This window comes from Octodon degus, unplaced genomic scaffold (assembly GCF_000260255.1).
Source record: "Octodon degus isolate 3935 unplaced genomic scaffold, OctDeg1.0 scaffold00060, whole genome shotgun sequence".
Lineage (NCBI taxonomy): Eukaryota > Metazoa > Chordata > Mammalia > Rodentia > Octodontidae > Octodon > Octodon degus.
In genome coordinates this window covers 8,227,555-8,241,098 of record NW_004524636.1, presented here as the reverse complement: position 1 = coordinate 8,241,098, position 13,544 = coordinate 8,227,555, and positions in this window count along the sequence as shown.

The window sequence follows — 13,544 nt, the reverse complement described above, 5'->3', positions numbered from 1 at the left end:
ATTAAAATAACATGGGGCAGAAAATAGGCTAATGCAATGAAGATGGAAGAAATACCTTTTGAATAGAGGGAGCAGTGGAAGAATGTAACTCTTTACCTTTTCATATTTATCAATTTGCAATAATGTAGGAATTAGGTCCCCAAATCCACAATACTATATGTACTTTTAATAACCTCTATGTGATTTCTTTCTTTGGCAGTATAAAGAAAAAGATTTCTTTCTTTTGCACTGACAAAAAAAGGCATATGCAAAACTTATTCTAAATAAAATTAAGCTTTTCAAGTTAGGTTTGTCTTTGTAGAATCAAGAGACAAAAGCATGAAAATCAAGAAACAAACAGTAATTAGAAAAGCATATTTATTAGCCTCAAAAGGTGAAGACTGGCCTTTGTTACAACTGAACTTTGATGGCTGAGGTTTGGGTCTATCTTGTGTGGTATAAAAAATGTGCTCTTCCACAATTCTCCATGCCCAGTACTGCCAAAGCCACTTCAACACACACACACACACACACACACACACACACACACACACACAGTACTCATGAACAATAGAAGCATGTGTCTGTTGACTCAAACAAAGATGATGCCCACAGTTGTCAAATCAGAATTATTAGTTACCAAAACCATATGTTCAGAATACTATGAAACAACTTTTATTTCATTATTCTCTTTAAATACCTTTGAAATCATCTCTAGGATAGGAGCAGTTTGGAGATAAGAACTGAAAACTAAGTTACACAAAAATATTTTAAGCATATTGTTAAATGCTAGAATACTGAGAAAAGCTCTGAGATTTGAGTGTGGGCTTCCGATATACTTAGCTGCCAGAGCGTGGGTGTAATTTCCTATACTTCCTCATTTGTTTTCCCCCATATTTCATTGAATGAAATAAAGGTTAGGTTGTCTTTACAAAAAGGGTTAATAATAAAGAGAAAAAGACCCTGGAATATTGGCCTTTTCATTGGCTATGTCCTTACCAAGTACTAAAGAAAGTCTCTTAAGAATTCATTTAAAGCAAATAATTTAAACAAGGGGAATAGAATCTTATAGCAAATTCTGATAAGTGGATATTAAGAGGCCAGGTAGATCATTCATCAGAAATTCAGTAGCTAGGAAATCTATTTTTTTTTATTTCAACTAGTAATTTGGAAACTGTTCCTTCCAGTTTTGAGGATTTGTCACTAGCTTCAAACGCTAAGGTTTTAGAACAATTTGCTCTTCCTTTTAGCAGTAAGCCAGATCTTGTTCCGTGTGGGCAGGTGACCTTTATGTGGAATGAGAACAAGGATTCTATGAGGATTTTTCTGTTTAAAAAAATTATTGAAGTTTTCTCCCTAAGAAATAAGTACGCTATGGACCTGTGGCTAGATAAGCTGAGGTTCATGTAAAATAGTTTGCTACTTGAATTCTCAGATACTTCAAGTCTTTCAAATCTCTTTTAGGATGTATCCCAGCAGTTCCTCGTTATTTGAATTATGTATCTGGAGTTACTTGTATACTGCTTTGGAGATGTGTTTGGAATTAAGCAAAATGCATAGTAACAGCAAGAGCAGAGCGTGGCCCCGTGGCCCTGAGAGCTTGTGGGTCCCCGTAGAAGCATCTGACGTGCAGCAGCTGGAATGTTTCAGGTGCTCCAGGCCCTAAGTCTGTGACTTGTCCATGTATTTGATAAGACACGGCAAGATACCCTAGGAATAACGCCAAAAGGAGAGTCTTGAAGAAGCCTGTCTAAGGGAAGCCTTCAGGCCTGACAGCCCCAAGTCTCAGGGCCTGAAGTACAGAAGTACTGAGCGTCTCCTATGAGGGGGAAAATACAGAGACTTCCGTTATTAAAATGCAATAGTGAACATGCAAAAGTCTGCTCAAAACACACAGACTTCAGCATTAGCTGGGGACTACAGTGTGCTAGGCAGGCCCGGGTGTTCAGGGCTCAGGGCGCCCACCCTACCCCATGCCTTTTGCAAACTCCAGGCCTGACAGCTTCTGCGCTGGGAGGGGTCACAGCGCTTCTGCCTGGTGACTAGCTGCAGGCGCCCTAAGCTCCAGTTCCTGAGTCTGGCACCTGCCTGGGCTCCCTGGTTCATCCGTGCAGCTGTTCTGTGTACAGAGAAGGGAGCTAAAATCCCTGCCAGGTTACAAAGGTGAGGTCCGCGTCAGCTCCAACGCCAGGAGGTGCTAGATCTGAGAGAGTGTGAAACTTACCAAAGCGAACCGCGAGAAATTCGTATCGGGTGTCAAAGGGATTGTGTGTAGGAATAGGAGGAAAAAGTTTCTGGCAGAGAACTTGTCCTTCCGCTCCTCGGGGACCGTCTTCAGTGCTCTTATGCCCCAGGAACACTTCGCAAATCACGCAACAGAACTTGAAAAAATGCAGACAGATTTTTGGCATTATACCGTCTAGGTCCTCTCATACCTCCTAGTTCTGGGAAAAGCTAAGAGGCTGAGGGAGATGTTAAAGATAGTATTAAAGAGAGAAGAAGTTGACCTGCTACAAAGGGTTCACTACTCTCTTTTGTTCGTTTTCTTTTTTGCCTCTTACCGGTCACAGCCGCTTCCTCAAGCAAGGGAAATCCCCGAAGCGCCCAGCAGTTAGTATGCAGTGTTGTAGGGGAGGATGGACACTGCATACAGGAGCGGGGATCTCGCCGCAGTGGGATCTTGACAGTCTCTGGGCCGGTGCGAGACTCTCTGACCGGACAGTGGCTTCGGATCCGGCCAAGTGGAGCAGAAAGTGCGGACAATACACAGCATAGGGCGCACACTTCATGCAAGGGGACTTTCTGGATCCCAGAGGTTCCGGCCCTGCTACCGAGGGAGGGTGGACTGACCCCGTGGCGGCCCTCGGCTGGAATCTCCAGGCTAAGTAAGCGCCAGGAAAAACTAAGAGGGATCCAAAGTCCTACCTCCACTTGCTGAGGACGTCCAGGGCCGTAAGAGCTCTGAGCTTGATTCTGGGGTTTTGTTTGGCTTCATCCAATCTCCCTTCGCAATTTGGGGAGGGGCGGGAGCTGAAGGCTTTTTCCGCGGTAGAGGGAATCGTCTTCCACAATGGAAGTCTCTAGGGACAAGCTAGGGGCCCTTAGTGCGGCGCCCGTCTCCCGTCCCACAGGCTGCCAGGGGTCCGGGACCCTCCCGCTGTCCCCGCTGCCGGGGCGAAGGAGTCGGGGTCTGCAGGCGCACCTGATGGCCTCGGCCAATCTCTCCCTTTTCTAGAAGAGAGGAGGGTAGGAACTGTGGGAGGCCCACTCCTGAGAAGCACCCAGTCGCTCCGGATGTTCCCTTCAAAAAAAAAAAAAATAGATAGATAGATAGATAGATAGATAGATAGATAGATAGATAGATTTTTTAATTTTAATTTTTATTTATTTATTTATTTATTTTTTGCTTTGTGGCGACCATTAGGGCTTTTTGAAAATTCGTATTCAAATGGAAACTTGGGGTGTTCCTGCCTCCCAGCTCCGTGTCAGATTCCCCAGGCCCAGCCGCAGGGCTGTATCTAGTAGAGGCTTTCTGACCCAGCAGCCCAGGTTGGACCTCGCATCAAGGCCCACATCTATGGGTCTGCCCCAGGACTGCCTAAGTCCCTAAGGCCGTCACATCCAGCAGCGGAGTCCGTGGAGGTTGCGAGCCACCCACACTCTCAGCAATCTGGACCCAAGACAGCAGCCCCAGATCAGCCAAAGCCCTGACCGCCCCGAACCCACACGCGAGTCCTGCGCCCCAGAGCCCCCGCCGCGCACACATTCCGGGGCTCCGGGGCGCACAGATGGGGCGCGCCTCTGGCCACGCGGTCAGGGCCAGATGGGGCTCCAGCGAACCGGCACAGACTTGATGAGCCGGAACCTGGGAGCGCCTGGCCGGCGGAGTTGGGGTGGGCCGGAACGCAGCCTGAGCTGTGGATGAGGGAAGAATATATGTATCTTAAAGATAAACCTCGAGGACACCCCGAAACCGAGCTCATCCCTTCCTCGGGCTTTTGTCTGGGTGCGGAGGACGGCGGGCGGAGTGCGGAGGAGGAAGTACGCGCCAGCCTCTGCTCCCAGGACCTGGGCATCTGTCCAAGCTACTCGGAGTTCTTTCCCGAGGGACGCTGAGGAGGGGCAGAAGTCACCCTTTGAAAGTCGGGGAAGAGCCACCCGAAGGCATGAAAGCTGCAGCAACCTCACCCGCACTGTACACCCCACGCAGCACTCCGGGTCTAGCAGTTGCTCAGTGGATAGGAACGCAAGCTCCTGGACGTGCCCCACGCCACAGGGGACCAAAGAAGGACCAGCTCCAGTGCGCCCACTACCGGCCGCACCAGGCACAGTGGGGGAAGACAGCCAGCCTAAGCCAGGCAGAGGGAGGGAGCCTTGAGAAAGTGTGGGAATGAGAGACAGAAGGCTGACTTTGGAGGGTTTCAAGCACCTACCAAGGGCTGGGTCTCTAGGAAGACAAAGATGGCAGAGAGGGGGAGAGGGGTGGAGAAAGAGAGAGAGAGAGAGAGAGAGAGAGAGAGAGAGAGAGAGAGACCAGAGAGAGACAGAGACAGAGACAGAGACAGAGACAGAGACGAGAGAGAGACAGAAACAGATACCAGAGAAAGACAGAGACAGAGACAGAGACCAGAGAGAGACAGAGACAGAGACAGAGTGACAGAGACCAGAGAGAGACAGAGACAGAGACGAGAGAGAGAGAGAGAGAGACAGACAGACAGACACCAGAGACAAACAGAGACAGAGACAGAGATGAGAGAGAGAGAGAGTGAAGCGATGGAGAGAGAGAGAGAGAGAGAGAGAGACAGAGACAGAGACAGAGACAGAGACCAGAGAGAAAGAGACAAGAGAGACAGAGAGAGACAGACAGACAGACAGACAGACAGACAGAGACAGAGACCAGAGAGAGAGAGAGAGAGAGACAAGAGATAGAGACAGAGAGTGAGAGAGACAGAGACAGACAGAGACAGAGACAGAGAGAGAGACAGACAGACAGAGACAGACAGAGAGAAACGCATCCCTTGTAAGTGGCCCTGGAGTGTGTGAAGGACTTCAGGCCTAGAACAAAGAAACCACTCTGGTTGCTTGACTGGGCAGAATATGCCTCTCCTGGCTGGAGTAGTCAGAAGAGCTCTGTCTCTAGATGACCAGGGAAGGACCAGGACTGCAACTCCTGCAGGTAACAGCCTAGATCAAAGCATCGGAGCCATGTGCTGCCGAAAGCCCTGTGTGCAGCATCACAGTTAGCCAGAAAACACAAAATCTCAGCCACAGGCCCAGCCCTATAACCTCAGAACTTGTACTTAAAAAAGATATTCAGGGTGCTTGTGCACATTTAGTTTGGAAAAAGTCTAGCCTAATTTATATAGCCTGACTTTACTGCCACCTTTTTTTTTTTTTTTTTTCACCGCACCACAGATTGAACTTAGGACCTTGTGCTGAGCTATCTTCCTGGCCCTTTATTGCCACCTTATTCAACTATTCACTTCCTGTCTCTTCTTTGTCATCTGTCAAGTGGGAGTTCCTTTGGAGGTGCTGGGAGTGCTTATGCAGTCCCAAGTGCACATCAAACCAATGATATCAAAGCCTCAAGAGATTGAAGCCCTACAGGAGTGTGCTTGTAGTGTCCCCAGTGATTTGAGTGGTAGCTGGGGGAGGCTGGTGCAGAAATATTCACTATAGATGAGCTGAATGTGGTGGAGATAAGACTCAGGCCCTGTGTAAGGCAACATATACAGTGGAGAAGGGCACTGCATTCTACAGGCTGATTCTGTATCTCTGCTGTGGTTTTTGTACAGTTTGTCCCCTTTGTAACAGAGTTGAGAGTGATGGAGCTTTAGGAAGAACTAGACCAATAGGAGTCTGGTATCTTTGAAAGGATTAAGAAGTTCTCCTAAGGGGCTGGGGAGATACCTCAGTGGTATAAGTGCCTGAGGTAAGCACAGGGCCCTGAGTTTGATCCCCGGTCCTGAAAAAAAAAATAAAAATTCTCCTAAGAGTGGTTCTCCCAAGTGTGGTTGTTATGAAGTGAGCCCAGCACCTCCCTTGCAAATGCTGTCTTCTCCCTGTGCCTGCTTTGCCTTTCTGTTCATTCATGGCCTGAGACCTCCCCAGAAGCCCTTTGTAAATCACCCAGCTTCATGCGTTGGTTATAGCAACACAAAATGAACTTACATACTCTCTTTTTAGGCCAACCAAAATGGAAGCGAGAGCCACTTGTCTTTCTCACTCTGTACCTTATCCAGTCAAATAGACCTTTTCCAGGACACAACTGCTCATTTTTACTTCAATATTTACATTCATTTAAAAATACTTAGCATAAAAAATACTTCAAATCAACTTGAATCTCAGTAACTGATTCCGTGCATGGGACGATTTCGTTCCCTGCAGCAGTTGCAGCCCTTGTCCTGCCATTTCAGAAGCACTGGTGTCAAGCCGTGCTTTTACCTTAATGCCTTACCAGGACAGACATATGGGAGGGCCCTGGCCAGACAGGTGGGTTCAGGGTGGGGTTGAGTATTTGTTAAGTGAGGCGTGCTAACTTGTCATTACCACTGACACACAGCCCCTGTTTCATCACAGAAATCTGGAAAGCAATTCAGATGTTCTTTGTTTCATGATCCAACTAGGTCCTTAGAGGAATTGGTCACTAAGAGGAATTTTATGCTGCATGTGCGTTACCATATTCAGAGTGAAGAAGTGTTTTGTACTGGAGAAGAGGCTACTAGAAAGCCACACTGCTGCTCCCACCCCTGCTTAGTAAGTCTGCACATGGCCTGTAATTCCAATCGGCAGACCCTAAGTCTGAACAGTCATTAGACAGGCAGGCAAGCAGGTAACTGAGGAATACTTGCATTCCTAACAGAAGGGTAATGCAAAGCACATGCAGTGTTATGGTAGTGCTCATTAAAGTATAAAAAGAGACAGGTAAAATTAATTTGAGAACTTTTATTTAACCTAAATAACATATAAAGGGCTGGAGATGTAGCTCATCATGAAGGCCTTGAGTTCAATCCCCGATAACACCAAAAGCCAAACAAAACAAAACATGTTCTGTATTTGGCCTGAAATCTGAAGTGCCTTGACAATTGGAGACTTGACAAAAGATTAAGATCTAAAAACAACATAGTAGCTGTATGCTTTACAGCTTAATAATTCAACTCAATTGCTAGACAAAAGATTCCCCATTACTTTGCTCCAAGAAATGAAATTTGAAATAGGCCCTTCATGGGTGGTCACATAACCACAGATATAGCACTGTTTTGTGTGTTTTTTAAAAAAATCTTTAATTAATTAATTTGGTTTAAGTTCTCACTCCACAGCTCAGACTCATAGCGATTCTCCTGTCTCAGCCTCCCCAGTGCTGAGATTACAGGTATGTGCTACTGCTCCTGGACTCAGTAGACAGCACGGTGTACCTGGGATTCTGGTGGTGGCATGGCAGGAAGTGCTGGGGATCGAACTTGGGTCCTCATGCTTGCCAGGCAGGCACTTAGACTGCTGAGCTATCCCCCCAGCCCGGCACTGCTCTTTTTTATTTTTTCAGTGGCTATAGTAATAAATTTCCATATTATTGAATTATGATGTGGTTCTTCTATTTTCTCTGCTAGCTAAGAACTCTTTAAAGATCACATTTAATACATCTCTGTGTCTTCATCATGAACTCTAAGGTCTGGAATACCAGAGTTACAAAATAATGTTTCCTCCATTTATACTTGTTCTCTTTCATTTCCAGAGTCCCTCATGCCAGCTTGTGCATGAAGTTACAAGACCTTGTAGTCATAGTGTTCTAAAAGTTCTGCTCCCTTACCAATGGATAAGTCCATTAGGTAAACACTGAAGGACATTTATTGGATGCTGTCCTAGGCGCTCTTCTCAATCCATCAACAAAACACGAGGCATTGTCTTCACCCCTGGACCTTTGCCCTGGCTGGTTCTTCCACATGAAATGCTCTTCCTGTACCCCGTCTTCTCATCAATCCCTTCCCTCACATCTGTCTTTAAATGTCACCCTCTCTGTGACATCTTCCCTGCACACCCTGTTTCCAGTGGTATCTTCTTTTCCCCCAGCCAGACTCTCCATTATTCTCTAGGCTTCCCTGAAATTCCTTATAGTACATTTCCTCAAATGTAAGATGCCATATAATTGAAAAACACATCATTTTATGTCTTTTTAAAAGACAAAACATGCCACTAATGAAACAGAGGTATGCTATTGATTAAGACTTAGAATATTAAAAGTTGTATCTTAAAATTAATGAGATACACTCATTTACTCATTCATTGAGTATGGAGGGAAACCTCCACAAACTGAGCTAAATAAACCTTTCCTTCCTTAATTCTGGATGTTGAGTATTTTTGTCCCAGCAATGAGAGAAAAGTAACTGAGACTGGCCAGGAAGCAAGTACACAGTGGTGAAACAATGCATTAAGTACCCTAGTAGACGCCCACAGGAAGGGCAGGTCTCTCACACCTCATCTGTGCCAGGCCTCCTAAGGGGAGTGATGACCATGCTGGTCTAGAAGGCGTGAGAGGCGGACATTGCTAGGAGGAATTTCAAGTAGTAGAAGGAGCTGAATTAAAGTCCAGGGATAAAAATAGAATACGGCAAGTTAGGAGAACTGGTTTATTCTGTATGACCAAAATGTGTGTGTGGCTCATGTGTGTCTGCATACCACAGTGATTCTCATCCTTGAGAGAGCATCAGAATTGCCTGGAGGACTTGTTAGCACAGATGGTTGGGCTTCTGCCACAGAGATTCTGACCCTGTAGGACTGGATTATGACACAAGGATATATATATGCCTTTCTAATATGCTCCTAGATGATGCTAATGTCAAGCCCAAGGACTACATGTTAAAGACCACTGGCTTCCTGGGAGGAGGCTGGATGACTGGAGAAGCACTCAGTCCTCTCAGCTCAGGTTCTAGCACATCCTCAAGCTTTGGTGCACATTGTAATGAGACATGAAGATGACTGGAGAAGAGGGCGGGAAAGGCGTTCAACTTCTGCTAAACATGGTGGAGCACACACAGTGTAGAGGGTTTTCAGTAGCTTTCTAAGTCCAGAAGAAAAAAAGCATCTTTCTTGATGCCTAAGATTGCCTCTTTATCCTTTAGGATAACTTGGGTCACATGAAATGAAGTGTATTTGTTCTCTTTCAGTCTTGTGAGGGAAGAGGCCAAGAAAGGGGAAAAAAATGGTTTTGGGGAAGGCCAGAAGGTTGCATTTTCTGAAGATCAAAAGCTGGTCCAAAACAATAGGTATATGACTAATTGAAAGACTGACTTAGAATTGCTGGGATTATGTACAATAAGGGTCTGGAGAGAATTTCTGGAACCCAGCTATTATTCCAATGAGGAAAATGAGATTGGAGGGATAATATTGGAGATACTCTCCTAATTCCAGTTTCCCTACCTCATCAGCAAAAGTGGAAACAAGCTTACAGCTCACTGTGGCCCTGGCAGGATGCCTACCACCTAGGCCTGCTCCTCCACATGCACAGCCTCAGCACCAGATCTAGGGTCTAGCCAGACTATGCTCAGGCATCCTTTACCTCTATCTTGGTTAGGACTACAGAGAATCCAGGGTCAGGGCCCAGGTTCCTCCTTCTGCAGCTCTGGAAATGTCTCTCATGAGGCATGTCTCTCTTACAATCTAAGTGCTCAATGTTTTCTTTGAAAATCCCCCCACCTGCCTGTTCTGACTCAGATCTGGAGCTCACCTGAGTATGGCACTCTCAGTATCTGAGTGACTCCATCCCTCAACTCCTAAGGTCCTGCTAGGTCTAAAGTTGCAGCTGTGTCTTCTTTGCCCCATGTTAGTGTTTTCCCAGCCTATTCCTTTCTCTGTATTCCCTCTCCCTTCTTACCATCTCTATGGTTGATGCCCTGGCCTATGCCACTGTTATCTCTACACAAAACTTCCTAACTAATCTCTTGCTTTTGTGCCTTTGCCCTCCCATGGTCTTTTCCTCATACAGTACCCAGAGTGATTCCACAGTGTACAGAAAGCCTTCTCATTCTCTCCTCAGAGCTTCACCATGGTTTCCCATTTCATTGGGATGAAGAGCCACACTGGATTTGTCATCTGTGTGGTCTCTCTGCCACAATATCTGACACCCTCAATTTAAAGGTGGGAAGGTTTAATTTGGCTCACAGTTGTAGGGAATTCAGGGCATAGTCAGCGGGCTCCCAAGGTGAAGATGTTCAGTTCATGTTTGGGAAGCACAGTAAGAGAACAGCACCAGACAGAAAAGGGTGAGGGATCAGACATAGACCCAGGGTCACACCTCCCCCACCCACCTCGACACACCCAGAAGTGTGCTTTATTAATCCCCTTCATGGCTTTCAAGTGATCAAGTTGACACAATCAAACTTAACCACCACACAAACACAGAAGCTCCATAGAGAGGGCCATTGTGGCCACTTCTAAGTCCCTTGACCTTTACTCTGCTTGTACTCCAGATATTCTCCCTCCTCAAGGCTATTGCTCTTGCTGCTTTCTCAGTTCCTTCTCCATGACCCTCTGTGTTTCAACCAGACAAAGGAGCACAAGACAGAGGAATAATGGGGCCAACAGAGAGACAGCTGCCATCTTTTATGGAGAATTCACTACAACTTCCCTGGCATTCCATCCCAGTGTGTAGTCACATGATTGCAGGTAGCCTCAAATGAGCCTGTGTAATGGAGTGTGCATTTGGTGAAGCCCTGGTCCTAGCTGAAATACAGAAAGTGTAGTCTAAAAGATGAGCAAGGGAACATTGGAGAGTAGGGGTAGAGGAAGCTGGCAATCTCTTGATTTTTTTTTAGATTGATAAAGATGACACATATGGCTAGGGCAGGGTGAAGAAAAGGAGAGAATTAATTCAACTGCAGGGATATGGAGAAGTGGAAAGTTATTTTCAAAGATGTCCACCATAAATTTTTTCCTTTCCCATACACTGGTGCCTCTCCTCCAGTAAAGATGAAGGTCTACATTGTCTCCTCTTGAGTCTGGCCTGGCTTTGTGACTTGCTTAGACCAATAGAAGGTCATGGGCCTGACTCTATGGTCTAGGCTAGTGATGCCAAACCTTTTACAGCATTTGATATAACAAATCCCCCTGGTTTTGTTACTGCATACCACACTGCAGTGGTTTGCCACCACTGGCCATGGTTTTAAGGTTCCTGGAAACTTCCATTGTTATCTTCTTAAGATTCAGGTTCTAGCTGAGAAAAGAAGCTTGAGGTTGACCTCTGAATGCTGTGGGGCCATGCAGAGAGGGAGGGACTCAGGCAGCCTTTGGAGCTCAAGGACCAGACATGTATGTCAAGCCAATTTGGATATTTCATCCCCAGCTGAGTTCCTAACTTAATGATGTACATGCAGCCCTAGCCAAGCCCAAATGGAGCAGAAAATGTACCCATATGAGCACAGCTGACGCAGGGCATCATGAAAAATTGTACTTTTTTTTTTTTTTTTGTCTTTTCAGGTTAGTTAGTTAGTTAACAACTAACAATGAAATGCAGGGACCAGATAGTGTGAAGCTTCGCAGGTGTGGGAGAGGAGTCCTGCCTTTATTTTTAATGCAGAGGAAAGCATTTCAGAATGTTCAACAGATGAGTAACACAATCTGATTTAAACTCCCAGAGAATCACTCTGTGATTCCACTGTGTGGAGAAAGGATTTCAGAGACTCAAGAGCAAATGGGAATGAAACCCAGGGTTGTTTAGAGGGACCAAAGTGAGAGATGACAGTGGCTGTGTCCAGGGTGGCTGTCGCAGTAGTATTGAGAAGTGGCTCCCTTCTGGGAATATTTCAGAAGAAGAACAAATGCTACTCACCTGTTGACTACACCAAAAAGCTCAGCGAAACCAGTAATGAAAGTAACTCTTAGAGTTTTAACCCAAGGATGAGCAGATGGTAAAGTCATAAATAAGCTAAATGTGGACACATGGGCAAAATCTAGGCATTCTATCTCAAATACATCAAACTTGCAATGTGTATGATATATCTAATGGCAGATATACTTAAATATCAGTCATTGAGACACTGCTGGATGTACAAGCAGGAGAGTGTGATCGTTACAGTTGCCTTTCCTACTTCAAGTTAGGCCCATAATGCTTTGTCTTGCTCCACTTTCTCACACAAATGCAAAATGTTCATGAGCCCATCTATTTAGACTTCTACATTGAGAAGTAAATTTAGAAAAGCACATTCCCTCTGACTAGTCCCATGGCTGTCTTGGCACCCAGCATGTGTATATAGTGGACAAGGGATGATTAATGGACGAGATTGCTCCTGACCCACTTATGGGCTATTTCTTCCATCATAGATTCTTTGAAATCTGTGAGGCTGGCTGGTTTCCCTTTCAATTGGAAACGCTGCCATAATTCTTTTCAAAACCTTAACACAGAATAAAATAAAACTCACAACTCAGCCACCTCTAGATTTTATTACTAAAATGTAGCACACAACAGAGTGCCTGTGTATTGTCCCTATTTTCATACTGTTTGCTAAAACTTTCCCAATAGAAAATAAGGTTCCAGTGATGACTGGCTCTTATCAACTTCAGCATTCAGATAGATCAATTAAGAGTTACTTGCTGTGGGTTTCTCAGGACTTTCATTATTGCCGTTTACTTTTCTTGCCAATGTGACTCTACTGGAGAATACGAAGTGAGAGATAATATTATTCATTAATTAATTGATATCAACACACTTCCAGATGTAGTAATCCCTTAAGCAATCTTGAAGATTTACTTAGTGCTAGGTCCTGAGGTATCAGTCATCTAAAAGGAATGTTGAGATGCATGCATGGAGGTAGTGGGAGGAATCATTTTCTTACTTTTTAAAAAGCAAGATAAGGGCCAGCCAGATAGCTCAGCAGTCTAAAGCACCTGATTAGGCAAACTTAGGCAGCACATGGACCACAGTTTGATCCGCAGCACCACATGTCACACCAGCCCTGACCCAGGGATGGGCTGAACTGGCCAACAAAAAAAAAAGCAAAATAAGTCTAATTTGAGTACTTTCCCCAGTGCTGCTCACCATTCAAAGCTGAACCATATTTCTTGTGTGGCAGATGCTTGTGGGGCTACTCCCACAGCCCCTATCCCTTCGCTGGCTTTAGTGTACTGTCCTGGCCATGTCTTTGGCTTCCCACCAGGATTCGCTTTGCTCCAACAGCTTGCCAGACAGGCAGGGCAGGCCAGGAGTGCTGGGCAGTGATTACCCTCAAAAGTGAAAGACTCCTTTTCTTCACCCCTAGAATAATTTTGAGGTGCATGCTATCCTGCCTTTTACAATGTCCCCAGAGGAACTGAGGCCTCAGCAGCAATACACTCCATAATTGTATCATCTTTATAATTATATAATCATTTATAATCATCTTTATAATTTGTAATTCTATCCTTCCTATGTTCAGACTCCTCACTATATTTTCTGGAGTTGCTTTCCAAATAAAGTACTTATACTCAAATTATCTTCCAAAGGTCTCTTGGGAGAACACACAAGTGTTCAATGTCACTTAGTTGTCTCCTCCTCCTCCTTGTCCTCCTCCTCCCCCTCCTTCTTGTCCTCCTCTCTT